Source organism: Lithobates pipiens, unplaced genomic scaffold, assembly GCF_037356315.1.
Source record: "Lithobates pipiens isolate NorthernLeopardFrog02 unplaced genomic scaffold, aLitPip1_a1.2 Scaffold_18, whole genome shotgun sequence".
Taxonomy (NCBI): Eukaryota; Metazoa; Chordata; class Amphibia; order Anura; family Ranidae; genus Lithobates; species Lithobates pipiens.
The window spans coordinates 132,962,186-132,987,778 of record NW_027507758.1 but is presented as its reverse complement, the minus strand read 5'-3'; the positions used below and the strand labels follow the sequence as shown (position 1 = coordinate 132,987,778).

At 43.5% G+C, this 25,593-nt stretch overlaps 1 protein-coding gene across 1 annotated transcript in view; it reads left to right on the top strand.

The window, feature by feature from the left end:
- SMYD3 (SET and MYND domain containing 3) overlaps positions 1 to 25,593 on the top strand; it is an 859,717-nt gene that overhangs the window by 742,461 nt on the left and 91,663 nt on the right. The window lies entirely within an intron of this gene.

The window sequence follows — 25,593 nt, the reverse complement described above, 5'->3', positions numbered from 1 at the left end:
TGTTGGCAACAGGCACTAAATTGCATGCATTAATGCAGTTGCCACATTGTGAATGGCACTTCAACATATTGTACAGCAAAGCCCAACGCACAATGAAGCACACTATAATGCATATACTATGTGTTGTGGTGTACTGCATTGTTAAGCAAAAGGTAATGTGTTTTTTTCATCTGTTGTGATGCATTGACAGCCCGTTCATCATGAATGGGCTGCCTTAACGGAGCACACTTTGCCTTAACACCTGTCCATCGCAACAAAGACAAGGTAAACATTGAATAACATTTTTAAAAGTGTCATGATTAGTGGCATCTGGTGGTATCCCTGGTCGGGTCGGTCAGTCGGTGCACTTACCCCTTCCATGCCAGGCATCACAGGTGGTTTCCCCTGCTCTCCTCCACGGGCATCAGGGCAGCTGGCATCACAAGCAGATTCTCCTTCCCCTGCTCGGCGGCTTAAGTCTCCTCCCTTCGGCAGCCAATCAGAACGCTTCTCCTTTCAGCCAGTCAGGAAACTGGTCCCACTTCCTGATTGGTGGAGAGGAGATTCAGTGCAAGAATAGTGAATATTCATCCGCTATTCTCACACACCTGGGTGGGCTCAGTTTGCATTCTCTGTGCCCCAAGCTAACCCTATTCTGAAGCCTATTAGAGCCTCTGACTCTAATTGGTGCTTCAAAAAAACACCCACCCCGCATTGGAATTCATGCATCCGGCGTCCTAAAAGGGCCTGGACGCATGGATGGGGGGGCCGCGCCTGTTCGCCCTGAATGGACAGGCCAGTCCTGATCATGATTGCTCATTTCAAACATGCAGCTTAAAAAGTGACATAAAAAAGAAATAAAAATGCAGAAAATAAATCAGTGATTTACCATAAACACATGCTACGCAATCAGCTAACAATTTCTTAACCACTTCAGCCTCGGACCAATAAATACCTTAAGGACCAGAGGTCTTTTTGCAATTTCGCACTGCGCTGCTTTAACTGGTAATTGCGCGGTCATGCAATATTGCACCCAAACGAAATTTGCGTCCTTTTCTTCCCACAAATAGAGCTTTCTTTTGATGGTATTTGATTGCCTCTGCGATTTTTTTTTTTTGCGATATAAATGGAAAAAGAGCGAAAATTTTGAAAAAAAAAGATATTTTCTTCTTTTTGTTATAAGAAAAATCGAATAAACTAAATTTTAGTCATACATTGAGGGCAAAATTTATTCAGCCACATGTCTTTAGTAAAAAAAATGTCAATAAGCGAATATTTTTTGGTTTGCGCAAAAGTTATAGCGTCTACAAACTAGAGTACATTTTCTGGAATTTACACAGCTTTTAATTTATGACTGCCGATCTCATTTCTTGAGGTGCTAAAATGGCAGGGCAGTACAAATCCCCCCCAAATGACCCCATTTTGGAAAGTAGACACCCCAAGGAAATTGCTGATGGGTATGTTGAGCCCATTGAATATTTATTTTTTTTGTCCTAAGGGATTGAATAATGACAAAAAAAAAATCACTAAATGATATATTGCTCACACATGCCATGGTTATATGTGGAATTGCACCCCAAAATACATTCTGCTGCTTCTCCCGAGTACGGGGATACCACATGTGTGGGACTTTTTGGGAGTCTAGTCGCGCACGGCACCCCGAAAACCAATCACCACCTTCAGGATTTCTAAGGGTGCAAATTTTTGATTTAACTCCTCACTACCTATCACAGTTTCGAAGGCCATAAAATGCCAAAATAGCACAAAACCCCCCCAAATGACCCCATTTTGGAAAGTAGACACCCCAAGCTATTTACTGAGAGGCATGTTGAGTCCATGGAATATTTTATATTTTGCCAAAAGTTGCGGGAATATTACAAACTTTTTTTTTTTTGCACAAAGTTGTCACTAAATGATATATTGCTCACACATGCTATGGGCAGAAGTCAAATTACACCCCAAAATAAATTCTGCTGCTTCTCCCGAGTACGGGGATACCACATGTGGGGGACTTTTTGGGAGCCTAGCCACGTACGGGACCCCGAAAACCAAGCACTGCCTTCCGGATTTGAATATAAAATGCTATAAAAAACAAACTAACCAGAGTCACCCGTAACACTTATACGGTGATCAGTGGTGAAAGGGTTAACTAGGGGCAATCAGGTGGTTCAAATTTTTATTAGGTAGTATATGGGGGTCCCTGGCGCTATATAAAAACCTGACGGGGAACCTAAATAACTAACTGGCTAACCAGCGTCACCAGTGACACTTATACTGTGATCGCTGGTGAAAGGGGGTGAAAGGGTTAACTAGCAGCAATCAGGGGGTTAAAACCATTATTGGGTAGTATATCGGGGTACCTAGCGCTATAAAAACCTGGCGGTGAACCTAAAAAAATAACTAGCTACCTAGCGACACTAGCGACACTGATGCAGCGTTCAGAAAAATTATCGCTTAGTGACACTGGCAAAAGGGGGTGAAAGGGTTAACTAGCGGAAATCAGGGGGTTAAAACCATTATTGGGTAGTATATCGGGGTACCTAGCGCTATAAAAACCTGGCGGTGAACCTAAAAAAATAACTAGCTACCTAGCGACTGTAGCGACACTAATGCAGCGATCAGAAAAACGATCGCTTAGTGACACTGGCAAAAGGGGGTGAAAGGGTTAACTAGCGGCAATCAGGGGGTTAAAAACATTATTGGGTAGTATATCGGGGTACCTAGCGATATAAAAACCTGGCGGTGAACCTAAAAAAATAACTAGCTACCTAGCGACACATGCAGCGATCAGAAAAATGATCGCTTAGTGACACTGGCAAAAGGGGGTGAAAGGGTTAACTAGCGGCAATCAGGGGGTTAAAAACATTATTGGGTAGTATATCGGGGTACCTAGCGCTATAAAAACCTGGCGGTGAACCTAAAAAAATAACTAGCTACCTAGCGACTGTAGCGACACTAATGCAGCGATCAGAAAAACGATCGCTTAGTGACACTGGCAAAAGGGGGTGAAAGGGTTAACTAGCGGCAATCAGGGGGTTAAAAACATTATTGGGTAGTATATCGGGGTACCTAGCGATATAAAAACCTGGCGGTGAACCTAAAAAAATAACTAGCTACCTAGCGACACTAGCGACACATGCAGCGATCAGAAAAATGATCGCTTAGTGACACTGGCAAAAGGGGGTGAAAGGGTTAACTCTAGGGGCAATCAGGGGGTTAAATCTTTATTGGGGGGTGATAGGGGGCTACCCTGGACCTAACACTAACTGTCCTGACAGTTTTTACTGTCACAACTGACACTGAATGCATTGATCAGTAAAGAAATGATCAATGCAATCAGTGACACTGTGACTGGGGGGGAGGGGGAGCGGGGGGGGATCGGGGGGCGATCGGGGGGGGGATCGGGGGGGTTTGTGTGCCTGTGTGTACCTACATGTCAGTGTAGTGTTGGTGCACACTTACTTTTACTGTTCTCCTCGTAGTCCGGTCAAAAAGACCGCCCCGAGGAGAATGACATCACTTCCTCCTTCCTGTGTAAACAATACACAGGGGAGGAAGCTTCTCATTGGCCAGGAGCGATCCAGAGGGGGTGGCCGAAAACCAACGGCCATCCCCTCATCACGGAGCGCTCCTGGACCGAATCGGACCGCCGTAACCAGCGGGAGGGGGTCCGATCGGACCCCCCACCCGCTGGAAGGCAATCACGTAGATGTACGTGATTATTCCTGCCTGTGCCATTGTGCTGACGTACATTGGCAATACGGCGGTCCTCAAGTGGTTAAAGTAGACCTTGTACTAAAAATGCAAGTCCCATGCCAAAATGCATTACAAATAAAATAAAAAAATTCACTGTGGATAAATAGTCAGTTAATATACTTACCTGTTTCTTCACTTCATGCTTCCCAAAAAGATCCGGTGAAATTCTAAGTAGCCCAAATCTCACATGAAAATGTTATTCTACTGTGTTTGAGCATCATGTTGTGAGATTTGGGCTTCTTAGCATTCCCTGGGATCTATGAATTAAATAAATCAATTTGTGAACTAGAATCAACTCATATAAATGAATAGTGATGAATATAAACCAAATAAATAAAATGTGTTTAAGTGTCCATAAAGAATAAGTCCCAACAAAATCCTATGCTGGATGAAGAAGAAATCCAAAGACAGCAGACATGATGCCTAAGATATGATCACACTGGAGGTTTACCAGAAGACCAGCGACCACCCTTGCTCAGGGTGGTCTAAAAGCAATCTCCACCCAGGTTACCCCAGGCAGCAAATACAGCGATGAAATGCAAACAAGTGCTCCAGGGAGTCAAGCATACAGATCCTCTCTTGTGTTCAATTAGCAAAGTATATACAGGGGCCCACATAGTACAGTAATGTAAAAATGTTTAATTTATTGTAAAAAAAAAATAGTGCACCTATATTAAAACAGCGATAAAAAGCTTGGGCTTGGTTCACGTCATAGGCCATAAACAGGTAAGTTTCCAATAATCAAAATGGCCGAACATCGATCACACTTGTGCAGTAGTGCGTGTGCGTAGCTCCACCAGACGTGTTTCGTCAGAGGTGACGTCATCTCTGATTCACTACTTCTTTATTTCCAAACCATACCTGAGCAAGCTGACATTAGAAGCTGATTCCTTATTATGCACAGCTACTGCAAATTCTGTCTGCTTTCATTTTAGTAAACCCTCCCCCCTTTTTTTTTATGTTATTTAATAATCCAGGTTTCTTTTTCTTTATGCTATGTATGGAAAAAAGACCAAAAATGTAGGTTTGCGTATATTTATCGTACATTTTTTACCTTAGTAATCAGTGGCACTTTAACCCCCTTTCCTACATTAGAAAAATCCCACAATCATTGATGGTCAGTGGTACTTTAAACCTTAAATGAGGTGTAAAGTCTCATGTTTTTTCACCTTAATGCACTATGCATTAAGGTGAAAAACCTGTGCTGCAGCAGCCCCCCAGAGCCCACCTTTTTCTCTAGCTGCTGTCTCAGTTCCTCATTAGACAGATTGGTAGCAGCAGGAGCCATTGGCTCCCGCTGCTGTCAAAATCCAGTGACATGGGAGCTGGGGGGCAGGGCTGGCTCCTGCTGTCTGTGTCAATGGATGCAGCAGCAGGATTCGGGAGTGTGTACGCATGAGTGCCCCCATGGAAAGCGGGTCTCCGTGGGGGGCACTTGATGAAGATGATGAAGAGGAAGAGCGCCGCCAGGGGGACCTCAGAAACAGAGGATCGGGGCCACTCTGTGCAAAACCCTTGCACAGAGCAAGTAAATATGACATTTGTTAAAAAAAAAAACCTTTACAATCACTTTAAACCCCCACACCACAAAAAAAAAAAAAAAAAACACAAAATCATTGGTAGTCACTGCCACTTTTAAATTCCCACTGACCATCATACATAGTTTAAACAATTGGCTCATTCATTGGAGGAAGGGACGTTTTCTCCATTGTGAATGAGCTGAATGCTAAAGTGATGCCTAGAATTGGTTTGGATGTGGTTAAAAAAATGAATAGTGAATTTATGGGGAGTCAATATATAGCAAAATACTAGTAAATACAATTAAGCCTGTGCTCCCTGCCCAGTTGCTAAGCAACCAACGATGCTGCACCACCTCCCAAAAGAGGAAATGAGAGTTTTTACCAGCTGTTTGGGAATTACAAGGAACACAGATTATGGTATATATGGGCTACATTTCCACTGAGCAAAGCACAGTGCACAACTTCTGCTCCATCTGCTTGTTTAACTGAGTTGGAAAGCAAAATCTTTCTGAACCAGTGTATGCTAATCCTGATCCATCCAAAGTCACACATGAAAATGGCAATTTATCTATTTTTTTTTTCTGCTCAAAAAGGATCTGACGCCGTATTGTGTACAAATATCCCAAGTCACAAAGCAGATGGCTTACAGGGTTGTGTAAGTAGGTTTAATGTGATCTAAAGCCAGAGTAGATGCTGCTGTCCTTTTGCTGCTTGATGATTTATGTCCTGTTCAAAGTGAGTGGAGTACAAAACTTGGACTGGTTTTCCAAGAGTAATTCCTCTGTGAAAAGCTGGTGCCAAAGTCAGAGTCTTGCTTGATATTGTTAGAGACAATTTTAAAAGCATTGCATTTGTGTAATGTTGATGGTAATGCAGTAGAATTTTCTGTTAAGTAGCACTTCAAAGTGAACTGTTGTGATCCTAGCTTGAATACCTAATTGAGTCACTGTCCATTTCCATTAATAAAGCAGAGACCGTATTAAAAGACCACGCTGATCAGGAAGAAGTATGTAGAATGGGAATTCAGACTTCTCTGCCTCCATATTTGTTCCATACCAGTGACCCAGTATATAGTGAAGCCAAAATTAGAATGTAAGGACTGGAGCCCACACCTTAAAGTGGAAGTAAACCCTCCTATCGTTTTCAGACAAGGAAGCTGCCATCTTGACCTCCCTTTAATCTTTAACTGCCATGAAGCTGCACATGTGATCAGTTATCACACCAGCCATTGGATGGTTTGACAGTTTGGTTGAGAGCACAACCAATGTGACAGTTAACATTTCCGGCATGCCGGGAATGTAACTGTTTCTTCAAACTGTTAGAGCGATGGGTTTTACTTCCGCTTTTAAAAAACAAGCCAGCGATGGCATTTCTCACATTTCTGTTCTCACAGATGCACGTTATAACCAATAAAATGAGCTCACTGATGGATTTAATTTGGTATGAATAGAAAACAATCATGAAGTTAATAAAATATTATGTCAATAGACCTGCAGTATTGGATATTACTGTAAAGAAGTGATTCCCAACCAGGGTTCCGTGGAACCCTAGGGTTCCTCCAGAGGCTGCTAGGGGTTCTTTCAGAATTGGGCCATTTCTGCCCCTCGGATAAGTTCCCAACGACACCTTTGATCTTTTTAGCTATCTGTGAGGAGGTAATTCTTCCCAATGACCACAAGTGTAAAAACCATTCTTCCCACTGACCATCACACTAATGTATCATGAGTTGTAGATTTCTAATTTTTAGCAGGGGTTCCCCGAGACTGGAGAATTATTTCAAGGGTTCCTCTGTGTTGAAAAGGTTGAGAAAGGCTGCTGTAAAGAATAATCTGTGGCCATATGTCTTTGTCTCGTTTTATCAAATGTCCACTTTTTGACCCAGCTGCTGTAATACATTATATTCACAGCAGTACTTACATTAGGATTCTCCTAAGGATTAATGATTCTCCTATATTTCCTGCGGATTTGATACATACAGTTGACCCTTAAGCACAGTTGAGCTACAGAAGACATCCTTTGGATATCACCCTAAAATCTGAGCCTTTTTTTTTGTTTTTGTTTTTTTAAATCAAATAAATTTTTATTGCAAAACACATATGGTACAAACCAAACATAGGAGTAAAGTACAGTCGTACAGCAGCATTGGTTTTTACATCCAAAGGTATACAGGAAACACAAAGTACAAATAGGCTCGGTTTTTAGACCGCTGAGACATGGAAAATGTCAATGAAACTAAAAAAAAAGTTAGAAAAAGGAACCAAGAATAAAAACAAAAGTAACATTCTCTCAGAGACCACACCGCACCAGGAGACAACCACATAAGTACCCGAATTATGCACTGCGGCCAGCATCCCTCCCCCCAGTCCCACTGGTGTCTCCCTACACCCCCTACAAATACCGGATGAGGGATAGACATATAATTAGCCCCTTACCGGGATCACAAGTGTTTATATACCTCCATGCACATGTCCTTGGATCTTCAGTCAACCCTGTAAAAGTCTGTCCTGTATAAGTTGGTGGGGAGCTAGTCCCGGAACCTCGAGCCATCCCCCCCACATGACATTAAATTTGTGCGGTGCATTTCTGTGTTGGTATGTTATCTTTTCCCTGATCAGCATCTGGTTCACCTGTTCCGTCCATTGCTGCCTGGTGGGAACCCTGTGTGTTATCCACAATCGCGCTATTAATTTCCTGGCTACGTATAGCAGCCTAATAATGGCCGTATGAACCGAGGGCATCAACGATTCTTCATCCAGGGCCCCCAACAGGCAGACCAACGGACACCGCGGAATACCAACAGAGAACACAGAAGATATAGTGTCAAGGATTCCATCCCAATACCGTTTGAGTTTCGGGCACCTCCAGAACATATGCATGAGATCCCCATGGTCCCGCATACATTTAGGGCAAAGGGGAGACCCCCTAACACCCCAACTGTGCAGTTTAACTGGTGTCCTATAAGTCCTATGTAGTAAGTATAGATGGGAGAGCCTATGGGAGGCCGACACCGACACCAACGGAGCGGAGGATAAACAAAGGTTCCAGGTCTCCGCGTCCAAGGGCCCCAGGTCCGCCTCCCACTTCTGCCGACATGGAAGACGTGCCGGGTCCTGCACTGCGTCAAGAAGAATAGCATATCCCCTAGAGATCATACCTTTACGTTCAGTCTGCATGAATATCCCCTGTACCACAGGATGGTCCGTTAGGGAAAGCTGCACACTTCGTGCCTGTGTCTGTAGCGCATGACGTAACTGTAAGTATTTAAAAAAATCCCTACGTGGGATGTCAAACTCAGCCTGTAGTTCCATGAAGGACTTCAGTACCCGTCCACTATACAGCTGCGAGAGGTACCGGAGGCCGCTCCTACTCCAGTTACCAAATCCCTTGAGCTTAAAAAGCTCACCATAATTAGCATTCCGCCAAATAGGGGTGAGGGCAAGGAAGCCACGTATTCGTAATAGTTGTTTAACATGGGACCATAGGGTATTCAGCAGCATAATAGTCGGGGAACTCCTGTCCATATGAGGGAAGCCTGCTTCCAACCTGGATAATGCTATGTCCTGGGCGACAGTGTCATCCAGTATCCTACGTATCGGGTCCAGGGGATCATCTAACCCCCAACCACCCAGGTGCTGGAGCTGCGAAGCCAAAAAATACATCCTAGCATGTGGTAGTGCCAACCCCCCTTCGTCCTTATTATATTGCAGGGTAAGTAAACTAAGCCTGGCCGTCTTTCTACACCATATTAATTCCCTAAACTGAGAGTCAATTTTATCGAACCAACGTTTCGGGATCCAGGTCGGGGAGTTATGACAAACGTAGAGCAACTGCGGGGCCCATACCATTTTAATGAGGTTCACCCTTCCCACTACCGATAGCGTAGCGTACCAAAGAAAAGTGAGTATAGCTAATATCATCAATATATAAATCCAAAAAAAAGGCCATGATTTTTTTTTTTTCAAATATATAACAAATATAATCAGTGTTGGTCCGAAAAGGTCTTTTTAATCTCACCTTGCCTCCACTTGTGTTCAAAAATAGATCTATGCATTCCAACCTTCCACCTATGGTCAGCAGCTCACTGTTATCATATAATCCCTATTTTTCTCGTTCAAAATTTTTTATTTTATGTTAAAATAAATTACATGTACAGAATATAAGACAAATTATGTGATACCAGAAATAAAAAGTAGACATATTGAAGTACGGATGATACAAAGCAAAGAAGAATTTCAAGATATTCTCGTGGGAATGACAATAAATGGCCTTATATATTTTAGAATTTGAAAACATTCTTATAGCTGAGTTTTAAACATTTTAATCACAAGAAAATATAAATATGTCTAAAAGAAAATATATGATTTTAAAGTTTTGACCATAACTTCTAAAATATGTTTATAGTAAGTATTATATAGTAAGGGAAGAATATAAAAGGTATATAGGAGGGGGGGGGAGGGAATAATTCTCCGGAGGAGGTTTTATATATCATCTAATGTTGTAATTCTATAAAAAATCTGAATCACCATAACAGTAAAACTCGGTTGTCAATATTATCTGACGTATAATATTTAATCCAGGGTTTCCATATGATATCAAACGTTGTCATCTGGTTTTTATCTATAGCGTCCATTTTAGCATGGATGAAAGATTGATTCATTCTACGTTTGGTTTCTGCAATATTCACCACATCTGTTTTCCACGCATTGGCTATAGTCTGCTTTGCAGCTATCAGGAGTGTAGGGAAATAATTTGAATTTTTTCTGATTCAGAAAGGCTGGTTTTAAATTAAGGAGAGCTATAATTGGGTCTGGAAAAATTGGACGATCAAAAAATGTTGTAATTATCAGAAAGATCTTTTTCCAAAATGATTGTACAATTGAGCAATGCCACCAGGTATGTATATAGGTACCTTTTTCTGGACAGCCACGAAAGCAGAGGCCAGTGTTGTCTGTTGAGAATTTGGCGATTGTCGTAGGAACCAAATACCAGCGTGTGAGAACTTTATATGATGATTCAGACGCCAATATATTTATAGAGGAAGATTTTGTGAAAGACCATATGTTGGACCAAGACCTAGAATCAATTGTACAATCCAAATCTTTTTCCCACTTGGCCACATATTTAGGTATAACAGTATTAGAATTAGATATCAATTGTGTATACAATGATGTAATATGACCTTTAGCATGTGGTTCCTTGAGACAAAATCTTTCAAATTGAGAAATATTATGTAAGTTTACATTTAAATTGAGAAGAGGAGTATAAAAATCTTTGATTTGGAGATATCTGAATATTTCTGATTGTGGAAGCTTATATAATTCACATAGATCTGTAAAAGATTTTATTGATGTAGTTGAAGTTAAATTATATAGACAAGTGATACCAGCCTTAGACCAAGCTTTAAAGGTTTTGGGATATTTCCAGGCTGGGTAAAAAGTCGGATTCTTGTGGAAAGATAATAGCGGATTTTGTGGAGATTGCAGACCATGTGTATTTCTATACCTATCCCATATAGATAGAGAGTGCTTAGAAATGGGGTTATTTATAGACTTACGATCCGCAGGTTATAACCATAATATATTGTTTATAGGAAGAGGATCACAGTCTACAGCTTCGATGAGGACCCATAAAGGAATCTCTGTAGAAGAGTGATATTTTGTTAATTGAGATAATTGAGCTGCCTTATAATATATGTTAAAGTCTGGGAATCCCAAACCACCCAAAGCTTTGGGGAGAACAAGTGTTTTTTTTGTGAAGTCTGGGTTTTATTTTCCCCCCAAGTAAATTTCGTTACTTTTTGTTGAATCAGCCTAAGAATAGTTCTGAATAAATATAAAAATTTCGGAAGAACAGACATTTTTATGATATTGATTTTCCCAAACCATGATATCGGCATTGATGACCAATTAGATAACGACCTTGTAATATTTTTTAATAGAGCTGGGTAATTAGCTGCAAATAAATCGGAGGGGTTAGGAGTAAACTGCACACCCAGATACGGGAGGCTATGATCTACCCACTTAAAGGGTAGTGAATTTTGTAAAGATTGTTTATCTTTTTCAACAAGTGAAATGTTTAATGCTGAAGATTTTTGAATATTGACCTTAAGGCCCGAAATAAATGAGAATTCTTGTAGTACAACCATAAGATTTGGGGCCGAAACATGTGGAGAAGATAGAAAAAGGAGAATATCGTCTGCGAATAAACAGAGCTTATGATGAAAGCCACCCATTTCAATACCTGTTATAGTGGGTTCCATCCTAATTCTTTGTGCTAAAGGTTCAATGAGTAAAGCAAATAATAATGGCGAAAGTGGACATCCTTGACGAGTCCCCCTCAGTATATTAAACTCGTCCGATTTGTACCCTGCATATCTGATATAAGCTTTGGGATCTTGATACAAACTAGAGATCCATCGTAAAAAATGAGGGCCGAATCCCCATTTGGAAAGGGTATAGTTCATATATGACCAAGATACTGTGTCAAAAGCTTTCATAATATCTAAAGAAAGAAAACAAGTGGGAATACATCTTTTTTTAGCGGCATGTGACAGGAGTGTTGCACGTCTAATATTATCTCCTGCTTGACGTAATGGAATGAAGCCCACTTGATCACGATGTATTAGATTGCCTATAATAGTATTTAATCTGTTAGCTAGAATTTTGGCTAAAATTTTTATGTCCAAATTTAATAACGAAATAGGGCGATAATTAGACCATATTGAATCGTCTGTGTGAGGTTTAGGGAGCATACAGATAATTGCAGTTAGGGTTTCTCTTCTAAAAGAATGACCTTCCAAAAGGGAATTAAAAGTGTTTGTCAAGACTGGAGATAGGGTGTCTACAAACGTTTTGTAATACAGCGCAGAAAAACCATCAGGACCTGGCCTTTTATTTAGTTTCAGATTTTTGATAACTTCAGATACCTCTATAATTGACACTGGTTCCTCCATCATTTCCATTTGTGTTTTAGATAGTGTCGGTAGAGATATATGAGAGAAAAAATAATTTGCTCTAGAAGGGCCCAACTCATTATTAGAAGAGTATACATTTTTTAATTGTGTTTTGAATTTTTGTAATATTTTTAAAGGATTATTTGTGTATACCCCCCTAGAGATTTTCAGACGTATCGGTTTTGTTGGGTTCTGGCAGGATTTTAATGCCCTGGCTAATAGTGTGTGAGGTTTATTCGCATTGATATAGAAATTGTGTTGTGATCTCTTGATGGTTTTATCCGCTGCTTCAGTAAGGAATAGATCAAATTCCAATTTAGCTTTGTCAAGATTTATTTTAGATAAAGAAGGGTTATTTTGGAATGCTGTGTGACATTTATTGAAATTTGTTTCTAAAGTCTGACAAAGGATTTTCCGCTCTCTGTTGAATATGTTTGCTTGCTGTAGACATATGCCACGGAGAACAGGTTTGTGTGCTTCCCATAATGTAGTCGGAGAGACGTCAGGTGTGGAGTTATATTTTATATAATCTTTGAGCGCAATTTCAATATTATTTTTATGAGCTGAATTTTTAAATAGGAAATCTCTTAATATCCATGTTGGATCTTTTTTTTTTTGGAATTATAGAGGCAACAGTAATGTAGCCTGCACTATGATCGGACCATGGGATGGGAATAATTTTTGTAGATATTATTTCTGGAATTAGCCCTATGGACATAAATATATGGTCTATCCTAGAGAATGAGCGATGAGGGAATGAGTAATGTGTGTATTGTCTCTTGGTTGGATTCAATTCTCTCCAAGTATCTACTAGGTTATGTTTTGTAATTAGTTTTGATAAGAGTTGTTTGTCTGCTGTATGTGACTGTGGGATTGGTGATTTATCCAAAAATGGGAATATGGTCTGATTAGAATCTCCACATAGAATTGTAGTACCTATTTTGTGGTGTTCTATAGTTTGAAATAAATGAGAAAGAAAAGAAATAGGATTTTTGTTAGGAGCGTAGTATGATGTAATGGTGATAGCGGTATCAAGTAGGTGTCCTTTAAGAATCAAGTAACGACCTTCTGGATCCTTGATTTCCTTCATTCGTGAAAATGGTGTATTGCGATGGAAAGCTATAAGCACGCCTCGTTTTTTAGAGGAGGCCGAAGCTGTGTATACTTGGGGGTAGTCTTTACTGAAAAATGTGGGAGTTGATTGTGACGCAAAATGAGTCTCTTGGAGGCAAACTATATGTGCTTTCTTGGATGAAAATGTGCGGAAGGCTTTAGTGCGTTTGTGTGGAACGTTTAGTCCCTGAGTATTTAATGATATGATGTTTAATGGGGCCATGGAGTTGGGAAAAGTAAATATGTGTTGGTGTTTATGTTAGAACATATATGTCATATAAGAAATTATTTGTCTCCAGAGTATAGGGGTGGAGGGAAAGGAGATAATGACTGAAAAAGAAAATACAATTAATATACAATATTGAAATATATCTTAACATATCTATGTTCTTAATGTGTCCGTTGGGAGGAGAAAATCTCTCCCTCCAAGGGTACATGAGCCACTGTCAACTGCCCGGTGTACAACCGAGCTGCTGAGGGTAGCAAGAGAGGGTGCAAGGAACTTCCCTGCAGGACAGCAAGAGCCAATCATATAATTTCATTTTTCAAGCAAAAAATAAAAATGTAAGATTAAGGCAACCTCAGAGACAAAGAAGAGAACAGAGAGAAAAAAAAAGTTATAATAAGGTGCCTAAATTATTAGGAACATTTCTTAAATAAGATTATGATAAAAAATATTGATTGGAAGTCAGAGAAAAAACTCGGCAGTAGCCATTCTGTTGAAAAGGCAAGATAGTAGCCTCAGTACAAGTGTTTATCAGTCCATAGTGTCAGCCAGATCTGGAGGTGGAGATTGTATGCGACTTCTTTTCTGTGGATTGTAGTCTTCTTGTCTTCTGGAAGCAGAGGAGGGAGTATCGGCATATAAGGATGATTTTTGGCGAGTGTCCGCAGCATCTCTTGATGTGTTTATCATCCCTAGTTTCTGTAAAGTAGTTTGCAGGTCCTTAGCTGTTCGGCACATATATTTGCGACTTTGGAAAGTAAAACGCACTGAGAAAGGAAAGCCCCATTGGTAGATTAGGTCATTTCGCTGTAATATTTGCAGTAGTGGTTTCAGGGCTCTTCTTTTGTTGACTGTAATCTGTGAGAGGTCTGTGAATAATTGATATTTATGACCCTGGAAAATTAGGGGATCTTTATTTCTAGCTGTATTTAGCAGTAGTTCCTTAGTGCGGTAGAAATGCAATTTTGCGATAATGTCACGGGGAGGACCATCTATTTTCTTTGGTGCTAGGGCTCTATGAACCCGGTCCATTTCAAGACGCTCTAGTGGGATAGCTGGTTGTAATTCTTGAAAAAGTGCAGTAATAGCACCGTTTAAATCAGTCACAGATTCGGGTATTCCTCTAATACGTATATTGGAGCGTCTTGCACGATTTTCGAAATCCTCCAATTTGGATTGTAATATGTAATTTTCCTCTTTAAGAAAATCAATTTCTGAGGCAATGTTAGATGTATAATTTTCCAGATCGTCTGCTCTAATTTCCAGTGCTGATGTACGCTGACCAAGTATTCTAATTTCTTTGGTAAGGTTTGTGGTGATGATATCTGCAGTGGTTTTTAGTGATTTTTGAAGCAGATTTTCTATTTGTTTCAGCGTTACAGGAGGGGATAAGTCTTTTTGTGTGGAAAGTTCTAAATTCTCCAGAACTGACATATTTTTCTCAGGTATTTGGTTAGAGAGACTAAGTGCTTTTAATGAGAGAACATCTTTATGTAAAGCAGCAGAAGGGGCTGTCTGTTTGTTCTCCTCACTGTGTCTCCCCTCAGAGGGGGAGGGTTTCAGTGCCATACTGCTGTGTGTGTGAGGCGGCGCTTTCTTATTAATTTTCTGCCTCATGAGTCTCCTCTGACCCCCCTGAATGTCACCAATGTAAGGTAGGGATATTTATCTACCGTTTGGTATGATATATATGCGGAGGGTCAAGTTACCTCCGCCGCTATATGGCTCCGCTGTCCTGCTGAGAATGGAGCTCTAAGCCAGCATTACCTCTCGGCTAGGCTCCGTCTTCTCCCTCTCATAATCCCTATTTTTGTAAAAGTCAAAAAATGCTTGAAATCACCAGCAATGTGACTCAGAATGTCAGAATCTTTAACTCATATGGTAAGTAGGAATTTGTCTGCCATCTTGATCCATCCAGAAATCACTTGTTGCAACATTCCCAAAGAAGAAAAAGCAACCTCCTCGCAGTGAAAAACTGCTGGATCGGAAACCAAACATTTAAAGGGTAAAACCCATAAACTTACATTTATGTAGTAACACTAGACAAGCATATGGGGTACAATGTACTTCAATTGTAACACCGATAACAGAGACAGTCTTGGTCAAAAACACCAACAATGTGAGTAAAACGTGATGATGTCACTCCAATACATGCCCTATGTATAATTTGTCTGTGGACTCCTTCAGAAGCCCATGACCTTTGAGGCACATATTTTACCAGCAGACTTTGTCCATTCTCTGCTAACAATCTGAATCCTCACTGTTGGACTCGGTCCAACTGTAGTGGTCCTTCCCCTACACTCCCATTCTCCCCCCTCACTTTTATACTGTCCATCTTTTTTTTCCTTCTCCCTCTCTTCCCCCTTTCACACCCCTCTACCTATCACTCCCCATAATTTTTTCATCTGCACTACCTCTTTTATGTATCATATTTTACTTATCAAACCAATATGTGTTGTGACACTTGCCTTTTGTTTTTCTTTTACAAAAGGTTTATTGAAAGAAATTTACATCAGAGAGACAATGCAAGAATAGCATAGATCTGCCAAGAACATTACAAAAATCTGTGATGAGGTACATATGGACATAACAGTGTTGGACTCTTGTCCGGCCCAAGATAGTCATATAGGAACATCTAAGGCTGGCCTCAGCACGCAGCCGCACCCCACAGAGCATAGCCAACGGGGCGCGGGGGCGGACAGAGGCCATTTATTCGATGGGGTGCCAATGTCGGAAAACCACACAACGGGTAAAAAAAAGGCAAACAAGACTCATACACAGCGAGCAGATTGATTTGGGCTGCTTTCAAAAGGGGGAATAAAAAAAAAACCCCGCTACTGGTCAGAAATGCCAGTGGGCAGCCTGGGTGCGCTGCGAGACAGATGTGAGAAAAAAAAAGGAGAGCAAATGAGAAGAGAGATAGCGATAGAGGTATAGAAAAGAGAGAGAAGGGGGAGGAAAAGAAAAGAAATGGGGTAAAAGGGGGGAGGAGGAGGAGGGAGGGAAGAGGGGGAGCGGGGGGGTCCCTGGAGCGGGGGAGACATCCAACGATCAAAGGGAGAGGAGTACCGGATCAAATCTGGATGGGCGAGTATAAGCCACCCAGGGCTGCCAGACCCGAAGAAATTTAGCATGGGTATCCGATGTTATCGCCGTCAGTTTTTCGTTCACCATAATATCGTTCATGCAGTTCTTAACTGCTTCATAGCTAAGAACCGGAGTCTTCCAGGCCCTTGCTATGGTGAGTTTGGTTGCAGTAAAGAGATGTGCAGCTAGCTGACGTTCCGGACGCAGGAGCTCTGCAATTGGTTTCCATAGGAGGGCCTCAAAAGGGTCTCTCCTAATATCCGCATGAAAGAGCGTACGCAGTAGAGCATATATTCTGACCCATAATCTAGTCACCCTAGGGCAGGTCCACCAGATGTGAGCCATTGTGCCCTCCTGCGAGCATCCGCGAAAACATAGGGGGGAGCAAGACGGGATAAATGTCGCCAGCCTCGCCGGGGTGTAATACCACCTATAGAATACCTTGTACGCATTCTCCAGAAAGAGAACATTTCTGGAGCATGTAGGTAATGCCTGCCAGTCCTCCGGGTCAAGCTGTCTGCCCAGATCCGCCTCCCATTGAAGGTGATAGGGTCGGAGCGGCGGTTTGGTAGTTGATAAAATGGCTGCATAAATGAGGGAGATCATCCCTGAGGCGTGGGGGCGAGATCTACAAAGGCTTTCAAAAGGGGACAGTGTGTATGGAGCAGATTGGGGTCCAATCAATTGGTGAAGGAAGTGCTTAAGTTGGAGGTAAGTATAAAATTCCCTAAGGGGAATATCATGGGATGACCGAAGGGTTGCAAAAGGGATAATTTTAGTCGGGGTGAGCAAGGAATGGACATCTACAAAACCATGATCCGTCCACCACGCTAACTGACCGGGGTTATCACAGCCGGGCGGGAATAGGGGGCAGTGTAGAAAACGAAGGAGCGGGAGATGGGGAGATTGGAGACCTGCGGAGTATTTCACCGAATCCCAGAGGCGAAGAGAATGGGCCAAGCCTGGGCCTATGTTCGGTGGGCGTTGCACTTTCGGGAGCCAGGGAAGGGACGCTAGGGGAATCGGATGGGAGTCCACCATATCAAGGATTGCCCAGAGGGGCATTTGATGGCGTTCATGTAGGCGAGACAGGGGGGCGATACCAGCTGCCATATAATATGCATGCAAATTAGGGACAGACAAACCGCCATTAGCCTTACGGGCATAAAGAACCTGCTTTTTGATCCGAGGCTTCGAAGAGCCCCAGATAAAGCGCATAATTTTGCGTTGGTGGATTCTAAGTACATGAAGGGGTACGGGAACCGGCAACACCCGAAAATAATATAACAATTTGGGCAGATAAGTCATACGCACCACCGCTATCCTGCCAAACCATGAAATTGGGAGAGTTGACCATGAGTCAAGTAGACCCGTCAACTTCCGAAATAAAGGGGGGTAATTCGCCTGATAAAGCTCTGAGTATTTGGGTGAAAGTCTAATACCCAAGTACGGCAAAGTGGATGTCTTGCCTTTTGTTTTTATCACCAAAAGCTAAAGCTGCTCTTGGGCAACAGACTGAAATGTTCATTCTGAGCATGTCTTACGTAAAAAAGCAGTTATGGTCTCTTAGCCAAGGATAGCCATTGTTCTGTATCAAATGTTGATGTATGCAATGGCATACTTCTTTAGACCAAGTATGGTGAACAATATTGCAACTGGCTGATTAGCAGAATCCATAGGCAGGTTTTTTTTTCATTCTTTTAAAGTGTAAGAAGACAATAATTTTACAGGACCTGTGTCTGCGATGAACTGAAACGAATGGAGGAAATAGGACAAAAGCAGGATAGTCTGGCTGGGACTGTGTGAACTAGCTCTAAAATAGGAGGCAGAAACAGAGGAACATACCAAATAAAACAAAACAAAAATGCCAGACTGCTATGATGGCTTATCCATGTCTTAGAAAATGTTATCCTGCCAGAAAAACATTGAACTGCTGGATCAGAGCAGGGTCATTTATAGTTGGCGCTATGTCAATTTGCTAGTAAATGTTATTCTCTGTTACTTTAAAACTGTATTCTAGATGATTCTACACAAGCTAATTTTACAATTTAGATTTATGTTAATATTTGTTAAATTGATCTGATTTTGGCACACTGGGCTGAAAGGATAATGTATCAATGTGAAGAAGGAGCGTTTCCTTCCAAATACCTGGTTATTCCTCTGCAGTAACTGATGAATATTTATGCTAAAGTTACTTCAAAAAAGAAGGCTTAGTATGAAAGATGGCTGTACCAAATGGTGGATTTTCTGCATGGTTTTAAGTGCGAATGATTGCGGTTGTTTGATATTGGGAATATTACACATAATAATGCATTAACATTCTTTCCTATGGTCTCACTGACACCATTTCTCTTTTTATTATTGTATATTTATTGTCTAAATATGCTTCCTCCTCTGTGTGCGTTCTCTGCTGTGCAGTATATAAAACACTTTTATTTCTCCCAAATATGGCTCCATTTATTTCTGCATACATCCCTTTTTCTGTGTATAGTAAATTGTGTTTTATAAGCATATGAAAGTCTGCCAAATGTGTGTAACAATTTATAATCTCATGAACTTAACTTCACAAAAAAGTCTCTCTGTGGCTATAATGTAAAAAAATAACAAGCAGATTTTTGCTATGTAGTCATAGGAAGAATGCCATAGCTATTAGATTTTTAGAATGAAACCAATGAACATAGATTATTGAAAGCTACCACACATTTTCTAGTTCAAATTTTATGATAACTTCAAACTGAAATAATCATTATTCTTTAAAAAAGGGGTGGCTACTCTAGAACAGTACCTGTAGACCCTTCTAAAATCCTCAAGTGGTTGGGGGTCTTGCCAGCACAGTACTCCATAATGGTGCACCTGCAGTCCCTGAATGAGTGTACAGCCATGTATGATGCCACTTTGGTCGCATCAGTGGTCATACACTCTTAGGTACTATTATGAGATCTTTTGTGTACAATAATTTTTATAGGTGGTAAAAAAGTAACAACCTGTTGCATATGGACTGTAAAACATGTGAAAGAGGTAATGGTCAGGGGGCGTGGCTGGGATGTGAGAGGAAGAAGACGTGTCCAGCATAGGCTCCTGCCATCCATCTGCTTAATCCGCCGAAATCCTGGCTTCCACTGCCCATCCTGCTACACAGGTACCTTCCTGTGGTTTTGGAAGCTGCCCTGGTTCTCCCCATGAAACATAAATTTGCCAGGAAACCAGCCTCACAGAGCCCCCGGACTGTCGAGCACTCATGCGGCAGCCATCTTGCCTGTCAGCGCCTTCACTCCAGTCTCAGTGGAGACACAGACAGACTCCTCCATCCTGGCGGGCTCCTCTACTGATCATCAGGCAGATGCAGAGCACAAGGGTGGGCAATCCACCACTGTGATCCTGGCAGCTATTGCAGAAAGTAAGTCCTCAGTGGAGGAGAAGGTAGACACCCTGTCCATAGAATGTGGATTGATTAGGCAGGACATGGACAAGTTCAGAGTCCACCTCAATGAAGCTGAACAGCGCATCTCTGAGGTGGAGGATATCTCTGCCTCCACTATGCAGTCTGTGGCTGAACTTCAGCAACAAGTCAAACTCCTAATGGCACGTTCAGAGGATGCCAAGTACAGACTCAGGCACAATAAGGTTGGACTCCCAGAGGGAGAGGAGGACCCCAATCCTGTGGTGTTCGCTGAGGCTTTTTTAAACAGGTTATGGGCCTACAACACCTGTCTTCAGTGTATAGATGGTAGAGGTACAGGTTGCCCACCGGCCAAAGGCCTGCTGGTGCGTGGCCCAAAGCTTTCCTGGTTCACCTGCTGAACTTCAGGGACAGGGAGCTGAAATACAAGAATTATATCATACATCTATACCCTGTCTTCTCACCGGATGTCAGGAAAGGGTTCTCCCATTGGTGGTGCTGTCGGGCTTTTGGATCGCAGTACCAGTGGGTGTCTTCCAACATTGGGGATCTGTAGTGGAGGGATTCACCTGTTGGTGGCACTGTTGGATCCTTGGGCTGTAGTACAGGTGTCTACCAGCGGGGGTTTCAGGTGTCACTTGAAGCTAATCACAGGCATAAATATAAATACCCGGAAAGCACTCACATGTTTGCCTTGGTTTTGTCCTTGCGCCCTGACCTGCTAGCCTGTGACCTAAGCCTGTACCCGATCCTGAGTCTGTATCTGGTCCCCATCCCAAGCCTGTCCTGATCCTGTCCCTCCTGTCTTCCAGTTCCCTTTCATTATTGCCTTGTGCCCTGATTCTCATTCACCTTTCCCCATCTGCTGATTCCCTGTGTATGACCCTGGCTTGGCTTACATTTGTGATTCTGGAACTGCCCTTGTTTATCTGCTGATCCTCTGTGTATGACCCTGGACTGGCTTGCGTTCTTGATTACGGTATTCCTCAGCTACTGTATACATTACTTGTATTTCACTGTTGTGTTAATTGTCACTGTTTCGTATTGAGATGTGTACTTATATATCACTCATCTTAATAAACATTTACACTTTACATGTGTTTTGGTTCTCTCTTTGCAGTCCACACAGTCTGGTCACACTTGAATTATGACAGTAAACCAGGGCCATCTCTGACCAGAAGTGGCTGCATAGAGGGACCATCTTGGTTCTGTTTACTCTGCGGAGATGAATTTGGATGTAATTATTTATTATGCTCTGCTGGCATCAGAGAGTAGTGAATATCTCCACCAGACACTAAAAGAGTGGACCAGGGATCAGCTGCTGCCGATTTAGCTCACTATGTGGTTGATCAGGACAGTATACTGTTTGAGGATGTTTGGCCTTTGATTAGGATATGTACAGAGCTTGCTCTGCCCTGTATTCCAAAGGGCCATGATGACTTCTCTCCCCCCTTTAGCATTAATCAGGTGGCCTCCTTAGTGTGGCCATTGGAGGATGACTCTTCATCCTTTTTGGAGCACTATTCGGTTTGTCCCAAACAGTTGTTGAAGGATGAAGTCCCTGGTCGGACAGAGGGTATGTGAGCCCACTTTTGTTCTACCTGTACTTCAGGCATGGACAGACCTGTTATGCCCAGCTTCTGTCAGCTCTCCACAACCCTAACCTGCTACTAAACACCTGCTTACTCAGACGTCCTTTCTCCTATCACCCATGGCAACCTCAACTACAGTCCAATATACCCTGCTCCCCACCAACTAGCAATACCCTGTTTCTACTTCCTGCACCTATCCTGCCTTCAACCCACCAGCCTCTTCTCTACTACCCTACAACTTCCCCACAAAAACTTCCTGGCCGCTGTTCCCCCTTCCTTGCCATATCCCAGCCCTTCGCTTCAGTATGCCTCACCTCCTACCTACAGTCCTACACTCACCTACAGTTCTCCAGCAGTTAAAAAAAAGAAGAAACAGAAGTTCATCCCTACTCACATGACCCTGCCAGTAACCCAACTTGCTTCCGCACCAACCAACCTGCACCAGTCTGCCTTCATGCCAACTGAACCTGATGACCCACTTAATCCTGCCAACTCTCCATCTGTTATCCAGCTTCAAGTTCCTGTGCCCCAGTCTGATATTCCTGTGTCCATGTTCCAGTCTGATGTTCCAATACTCGCCGACCAGTCTGATGCGCCTACTGTTCTGCCTGTTGTGCCAGTGCCTGCTGTTCAGCCTGTTGTGCCAACGCCTGTGTCCGCTTTCCAGTCTGACATCCCGGCGCCCATGTTCCAGCGTGATGTCCCCACGCCCTTGTTCCAGCCTGATGATCCTGAGCCCATGTTCCATTCTGATGTGCCTGTGTCCCCGCTTGAAGTTCCGTGCCTGTGTCCCCGCTTGAAGTTCCGATATCCCAGTCTGAGGTCCCAGTTTCCCAGTCTGAAGTCCCGGTGTCCCAGTCTGAAGATCCGGTGTCCCAGCCTGAAGATCCAATGTCCTAGCCTCAGCCCGAAGTTCCATGCCCGTGTCTCAGCCTATTATGCCAGTGTCCGTCATCCTGCTTTCTGGGCCAGTGCCCGTCGTCCAGCTCGCTGATATGGGGCCCATTACCCAGCCCTTTGGACCAGGGCCCGTTACTCAGCTTGCTGACCCGGTGCCTGTTACCCAGCCTGCCGTTACTGTGCTTGCTTCTCGGCCTGATGTCCCAGTGTCTGCTGCCCGTTTCGATGACCCGGAACTTGCCGCCCAGCTCGATAACCTGGAGCCTGCCACCCAGCTCGATGACCCGGGGCCTGCTGCCCGGCTCGATGATCTGGAGCCTGCGGTCTGCCTTGATGTGCCACTGTCTGCCCTGATGTGCCCATTGCCCAGCTTGACGTACCCGTTGCCGAGTTTGATGTTCCTGTTGCCCTGCCTGAAATGCCTGATGCCCAGCCTGAAGTGCCTGATGACCAGCCTGAACTGCCTGTTGCCCAGCCTGACGTACCCCCATCTGTTGCTCAGCTTGATGCCGTGGACAATTACAACTAGTTGGAGCATCCGGAGGTCGGTTCTTTGAGTGGGGGTACTGTCGGTCTCTTGGATCGCAGTATCAGTGTCCACCAGCGGGTGTCTTCCAACACTCAGGATCTTTAGTGGAGGGATTCACCTGTTGGTGACACTGTTGGATCCTTGAGCTGTAGTAATGGTGTCTGCCAACGGGGGGATTCCCGGCAGTGTGGAGCCTTGGTCTCAACACATTTAAAAGAATACTGGGATCATAATGAGGGCATGGCAGACAGGCCTGTAGTATGGGATGCATTTAAGGCGCCCACCAGGGGGATGTATGTATTGCTCATCAAGGCTGAGAAAAACTCGACATCTGAAGAGCTTCAAGCTCATGAAATACAATGTGCAAAGACTCATAGTGACATCCCTGGCTGAGTTGCAGATGGCCAGAAGGGCACTATTGGTACATTTCCAAAGTCTTACCCAATGCAATTTTAAAACCAGAGCTGAAAAACTGTTTGAATAGGGGGACAAAAATGGGAAGCTTCTGGCTTATCTGACTGCTGATGTTCAGGCACACACGGCGATCCCTTGCGTTCACTCACAGGAGGGCGCTATTGTGAGACATAGGGAGAGCATCAAACAGGCATTTGTCTCATACTAATCAGATTTGTACTCTCCTGTCCCATCATATGACCATCAGGCTTTGGTGGATCTGCTGGACTCCCTTCAGATCCCAGTGTTGCTGGCTGAGGTGGTGGCTAGCCTGGACGCACCTTTTACTGACAAAGAATTGGTGACTGCTGTTGCCTCCTTTCCTAATGGCAAATCGCCAGGCCCAGAATGGCAAAAACAAAATGTGGAGCTCTTATCCCCAGACTTACAACTGACTGCTTACCTGCTTCCTTTTACGAGGCCCATGCGGTGTTACTACCTAAACCCGACAAAGACCCTCTCTCTTGCTCATCATATAGACTTATAGCATTGCTCAATATGGACCTCAAAATTCTTACCAAAATGCTTGCAAATAGGTTAATGAAAATAATAGACCACTTAATATCACCAGATCAGACTAGGTTCATGCCGAAGAAGGCAGCAGATATTAATCTCCGGAGGGTATATACGCATACTCAGTTGGAGGCTGGGGGGGGTCGCCCAGGGGGCCCTGGTATTTTTGGACCTGGAAAAGGCCTTTGATTCCATTTATTGGGGGTACATGATTCAGGTTTTGTACTGCATGGAGTTTGGCCCCACTTTCCCTAAATGGATATCTCTGCTGTATGACCATCCGGTTGCGGTCCTCCGTTTCAATGGTGTCGGACACTTTTCCAGTGTTCAGGGATACCAGACAGGGGTGTCCACTCTCACCGGGACTATTTGCATTGGTTATGGAACCTCTCGTTATTGCAATGCATTCCTCCAGAGGATCACTCTGGGTACACTGACTGAGACTACGGCCCTTTATGCAGATTACTTAGTATTGTTTATTAAGGACACTGGACCGTCTCTACAGGCAGCACTGTCACTCCTGGGTGAGTTTACGGTGGTTAAGGTTAATTGGACCAAATCTACAATACTCCCCTTATGGTCCCATCCAGTAGCCAGACAGGCAGATCTCAATAAGCCCCATACAGTGAGTGACACATTAAATATCTGGGGCTCTTAATCACAAATTCTGTGACTGACTTCATTAATCTAAATGTCTCGGTTTTACTGGGTATTCTATCTAAAAAGTTCCACGCCTGGACAAACCTTCCCCTGTCCCTCATTGGGAAAATAAACCTGATAAAGATGAAAATCCTGCCCTTACTATTGTATGTCCTCAAATTCTCCAGTGTGGATCCCGAAGTCACTTTTTAAATCAATAGATGGTATGCGCTCCTTCTTTGTGACAGGGAGGAACTCCCCTACTTAAACTGGCCATACTTCAGCAGCCAAGGGGGCCACCCACCCGTTTCTCCCGGTGTTCCGCCGGGAGGGGGGGATTCGGCTGCCGCCAGCTCCCCTGTCCGGAGTAGATCAGGCTCCACAAGGGGGCCATCCGCCCGTTTCTCCTGGTGTTCCGCTGGGAGAGGGGGGATTCGGCCACACGCCAGCTCCCCTGCCCTGGAAACATCTGGCTCCACGAGGGGGCTTCCTGCCCGCTTCTCCCGATGTGTTCCGCCGGGAGAGGGGGGGAGTCGGCTAACCACCGGCTCCGCTGTCCTGGGAGGATCTGGTTGCATGAGGGGGTCGCCTGGCTGCTTCTCCCCATATGTTCTGCCGGGTGAGGGGGGGTAGTGGCCGCCGGCCAGCTCCACATTCAAGCAGTTCTGGATGGGGGGGGGGTGTTTGCATCACTGCAGGGAATGCCGGTATTCTCTGTGACTGGTGTTTTACATGTTGGGTTTATGTGTCATGGCATGGCTCGGGAGCCTGGGGAGCATGGTGGTCGAGACTTGCTTGAGAATTTGGGCTACTTGGAGACACAGAGCTAGGGGTAGAGGGGGGCAGCCGAGCAGGTGGGGGTCGGTTCATGGGGTAGCTCCATTGCCATGGTTATTTTTGTTTCATGCCCCACGTCATTGTTCTGACGTCTATG